Raw genomic sequence first — 5,590 nt, 5'->3', positions numbered from 1 at the left:
TATGAATGGCGAAGCTAATGAGAACATTAAACGTGGCCACAGCAAGGCAATTTCGTTTCCATCTGTTGCGAGTTGTCATCGCTGATTTGGTGGTAAGTGATAAATTCTGCATAAGTAAGCGCGAGATATAATTTGCAGGATAAATGCTTTCTTCAGGCGGAAATCACGCGCATGTGCGTATTGCAATACTGCAATCCCCGTCCATGCCTCGACATGCGCGTACAACCATCGTTCGTGGATTGGACCATAGCTGTCGAAGAGTGGTAATTTCTTGTAGGTGACGTTCAGTCCATCACGGGGAAGGGAGGGGAGGGGTGAGACGCGCACACTTGCATCATTCGACAGTAATTTATTTTACCTGCCTCGCATTATTTGAGGGTATGCTGAACATACACATTATTCTAATGTCCTCAGTATTAACAAGACATTAGATCGTTAACTTACTTATTTCCTTTCCCGGGATGGTTCCTTTGCAAGAGCACAGCCGATTCCTTCCTCCTTCCCTAATCCGATAGGGCTTGATGACCCCCCCCCCCCCCCAAAAAAAAATCAACCAACTTCCTTACCCTTAAAATAGAAAAATCGAAGTCAAGTTGTACTACTCTCTCACAGAAGTACAAAACTGAAAATTTCAAAATACATTATCCTGTGCACTAATCAACTTAGACCCAGAAATAATTACAAATGTAATTTTGTATTTTTTAGCCTCTGCCGTCTTTCACCTCCAACTAGAAAGCAATCAAGTAAAATGTCACATGCTTTTAATATAGTTCATCCACAACAAATTCTCAGATTAATTTATGCTTATCGACTTATGAATACAAAATGTACATGCTACTAACTGTTGGATCTTGACATCAAGTAATTGCTTGCCTTTCATAATATCAATTATGGCCTACTGCAGTACCATATCCAGGGTAACTGGTCATCACCGAGGGAAAAATTAGTATATATTTGGTGTTTTCTGGACATTAATCATTAAAATAGCGCAAGATAGTGTCTCTAGGCCTGTACTGATCGCCAGTAATTCGTTTTTTTTTTTCTATTTTTACCCTATCTTGCAGTGGTTGACACAAGGCTAGGCTTGTGATCGCGGCATTGATGCCACTAAATAACTCGCATTTACTTGTGAATGGAGACAAGTATCAGTACCACTATCATTTCAAAAACTTTTTTGTACTTTTAGCCATATTTCATTCTCAATAACACATGCTTTGACCTATCCGCTATCAAGGTTTTTCACTACAAGATTTGTAAATCAAATTGATGTGTTTGATAAATAGCATCATTTTACAATGATTGTTACGAATTATGAGAAGATAAATGCTCACTATCATGTGTATAAAAATCAGATTTTTAACCACATACTTCAGATTCGACTGACAAACATTAAAAAACTAAAAAAAATCATGCGAAACAAATTTATTTATTTATATCCCATAAATCCAATACTGCGAGGCATTCGCAAAGCGTTTCCTTTTTTCACGGGGCAAGTAAAACTTCTAAGGAAAAATGAGTTAATAAAATGACGTGGCATACTCTTAAAGATGTGAAAATGAGAGAGGAGGATTTTCGCTGACCTGACCCGTTGCACGGTATGAACCACAGTCTAATATAACAGTGGTGACACTACATCTCTTTGTTACCACCAGCGGTAGCAGCTCCCCAAGCGGCCAGCAAGTAACTTTTCAGAATGCGATATCGGAAGAACGAGAATCAGTGCTGTCTAAGGGCACAAGTGCAGGTGAACTTCACAACTTTCGACACCTAGCGGATTTATTGGTTATTTTTCTTTGAATGATGTTAAATGTAACATAGACTTTGCAATCTGAAAAATACAGCAGTTACATCTCCCTTGCTACTGCTCCTCCGACTCCGTGAAACAGGGTCAGGGTCACGATTACACGTTCAGTTGTGCACGTTTGAAGGAGCTTTTGCCTTACAAGCCAAACACAAACAGCTTTGATTAACGCACGACTCACTTGCCACTCAAGTAGAAGTTTACGTCATGCCACTAGGTAGTAGCACACTACGCATACTTTTATAACTGTTCACTCGACATATATCGTGCTATATGATAGCACACTCCTCAGATATGCTAATTCACTCGCTGCATACTGCAATAAAATGAGATTGGTCGTTAGTATAGGTTAAAGTTGTACAAACAACCTACTTTGTTGGTTTCTGAATGAGTTATACTATATCAAGTTATGAATTCTGTCATACAGTAATCCATTTGAAGCGCTGACAAGAGGAATTCACAATCGCACCCCCTCCGATTTTGTGGTAATAGGGCCAAGTGGACAGGCCGTCGAAACCTGAACACAGATCAAACATGAAAACAGGAAGGAGGTGTATTGAACTGTGTGGGGGAAAAACAGTGAATGGTCCAAGGAAAGAAATGCAATATAGAGCAAGCTGAAAGAGCGATGACGTCATGGTTAAGTGATCACAGTGTTGGGCCACCAAGCAGGCAACTTATGATCATATCATATTATACTGCCCAGCTGTTTCCAATACCTGGAGAATAATGTCCAAAATCACGAACTTTTTGTGGAGAGGTGAAGTGTTCAGAGTACCTGCTAAAGTAGCCACTTTAGATCCTAAAAATGGTGGACTAGGAGTGACTGATATAACGGATAAAGCCTCTGCGCTTTATATCAAAAGGCAAGTTAATTTAATAAGAGACTCGTGAGAAAGCATAACCAGCCAACTTTTCCGAGATAATTAAACCTCGAAGCCTGCTTCCCCCGATTGACGTGCAGAACATCAACAGTCGCTTACAGCATGTGAGAATTTTTTATGTTGAGTTTAGTTATGTAAGTGTCGAACTCAGGCAGTCACGACACTTAATAAATATCGAGAGCCATAATGCGGGAACGAAAGAAAAGCGAAGGAAGGAACAAAATAGAACGACAGTTTCCAAACATTGAGTGGACTGAGATTTGGAAAAACATTAGTTCTAATGTGTTCACGTCTAATGTAAAAACGTCATGGTACAAGACAGTTAACAACATAGTTAGCACCAATGAAAGACTGCACGCAATCGGACTCTGTGAAACAAATTTATGTTAACAATGCCATCTAGTTGACACAATAATTCATAGATATACTTTCAGTGGTCACATGAATAGTTGGAAGTGGATCCGGGAGCAAATAGCTCTGATTACAAGAACATCCCCTGAGAATATATCGCTGTCATTGATACATAGGCCTGAAGCACGCTATTTCCCAGAAGCAAAAAATAACGCTGCTGTGAAATTTTGTTAATTAGGTCCTTAACAAATTAGGATGCGATAGCATCATAGAGTTCAAGGTACACGTGCTGCGTGAATTCCACAAAATTAGAAGGTATTCGAATCACAAGAAAAAGTTAGGTAATTTGTTAAAAATTGTATTTGAAGGAATGGGCATTGGTTAATACACTCCTGGAAATGGAAAAAAGAACACATTGACACCGGTGTGTCAGACCCACCATACTTGCTCCGGACACTGCGAGAGGGCTGTACAAGCAATGATCACACGCACGGCACAGCGGACACACCAGGAACCGCGGTGTTGGCCGTCAAATGGCGCTAGCTGCGCAGCATTTGTGCACCGCCGCCGTCAGTGTCAGCCAGTTTGCCATGGCATACGGAGCTCCATCGCAGTCTTTAACACTGGTAGCATGCCGCGACAGCGTGGACGTGAACCGTATGTGCAGTTGACGGACTTTGAGCGAGGGCATATAGTGGGCATGCGGGAGGCCGGGTGGACGTACCGCCGAATTGCTCAACACGTGGGGCGTGAGGTCTCCACAGTACATCGATGTTGTCGCCAGTGGTCGGCGGAAGGTGCACGTGCCCGTCGACCTGGGACCAGACCGCAGCGACGCACGGATGCACGCCAAGACCGTAGGATCCTACGCAGTGCCGTAGGGGACCGCACCGCCACTTCCCAGCAAATTAGGGACACTGTTGCTCCTGGGGTACCGGCGAGGACCATTCGCAACCGTCTCCATGAAGCTGGGCTACGGTCCCGCACACCGTTAGGCCGTCTTCCGCTCACGCCCAACATCGTGCAGCCCGCCTCCAGTGGTGTCGCGACAGGCGTGAATGGTGGGACGAATGGAGACGTGTCGTCTTCAGCGATGAGAGTCGCTTCTGCCTTGGTGCCAATGATGGTCGTATGCGTGTTTGGCGCCGTGAAGTTGAGCGCCACAATCAGGACTGCATACGACCGAGGCACACAGGGCCAACACCCGGCATCATGGTGTGGGGAGCGATCTCCTACACTGGCCGTACACCACTGGTGATCGTCGAGGGGACACTGAATAGTGCACGGTACATCCAAACCGTCATCGAACCCATCGTTCTACCATTCCTAGACCGGCAAGGGAACTTGCTGTTCCAACAGGACAATGCACGTCCACATGTATCCCGTGCCACCCAACGTGCTCTAGAAGGTGTAAGTCAACTACCCTGGCTAGCAAGATCTCCGGATCTGTCCCCCATTGAGCATGTTTGGGACTGGATGAAGCGTCGTCTCACGCGGTCTGCACGTCCAGCACGAACGCTGGTCCAACTGAGGCGCCAGGTGGAAATGGCATGGCAAGCCATTCCACAGGACTACATCCAGCATCTCTACGATCGTCTCCATGAGAGAATAGCAGCCTGCATTGCTGCGAAAGGTGGATATACACTGTACTAGTGCCGACATTGTGCATGCTCTGTTGCCTGTGTCTATGTGCCTGTGGTTCTGTCAGTGTGATCATGTGATGTATCTGACCCCAGGAATGTGTCAATAAAGTTTCCCCTTCCTGGAACAATGAATTCACGGTGTTCTTATTTCAATTTCCAGGAGTGTATAAAAAAGAACACTGTGTTGACAGTGATGTAGTTACCTTAAGGATATTATTTAAAATTTTACAATATATTTTTGGTATGTGCTTTTTCTATTTCAGAGAGTAGTTTTTGAAATTTATAAGCTAATGTACAGAACTTACGTGACAGTGAGATTGTGTGTCTATTAGTGTCAGAACACAAAACATTAAAGGTGCATTATTGTCTTATATTAGAAATATGGAAATAGACAGTTTTTATGGAAATGTCCTTTTCGATTGGTTAAAACCACAAGATTCTACTGATGTAATATTAATGTAATGGCCCTGTCCATTTTTGCACTATGATGTGTAAATCAGTTTTGCAGTGGAAGACTTATTGTATAGGTCTGATCCCTTCAGATACTTAACATTCAGTTAATGTCCAGAAAGTGCTGTTGGAAGGCTAGGCAACTTTATAATATATCTCCTTTCCGCCATTTTCAAGTATTTCAGAAATTGTCTAACATGTTCTATATTTAAAATTATCCCACCACCTTACTGATATCCATCATAAGAACTATTTATGCTTCTATAAAGATTGGAGCTCATGTAATTCAAAGTGCAGATTTTATTTTTCCACGTTGAAGTTTAAATGTCTTAAAAAAACTTTTCATGATGTTTAACTTAATTCCTTCTGGTAATTTAGTCAGTAACACAATTTTCTGTTGTCTTTCTTTAACACCAGCATAATTGAAATCATCAAACTGTTTTTGTTTAAATAACTTCATG

The sequence above is a fragment of the Schistocerca cancellata genome, chromosome 1, assembly GCF_023864275.1.
Source record: "Schistocerca cancellata isolate TAMUIC-IGC-003103 chromosome 1, iqSchCanc2.1, whole genome shotgun sequence".
Lineage (NCBI taxonomy): Eukaryota > Metazoa > Arthropoda > Insecta > Orthoptera > Acrididae > Schistocerca > Schistocerca cancellata.
Note: the sequence above shows the minus strand (reverse complement) of the source record.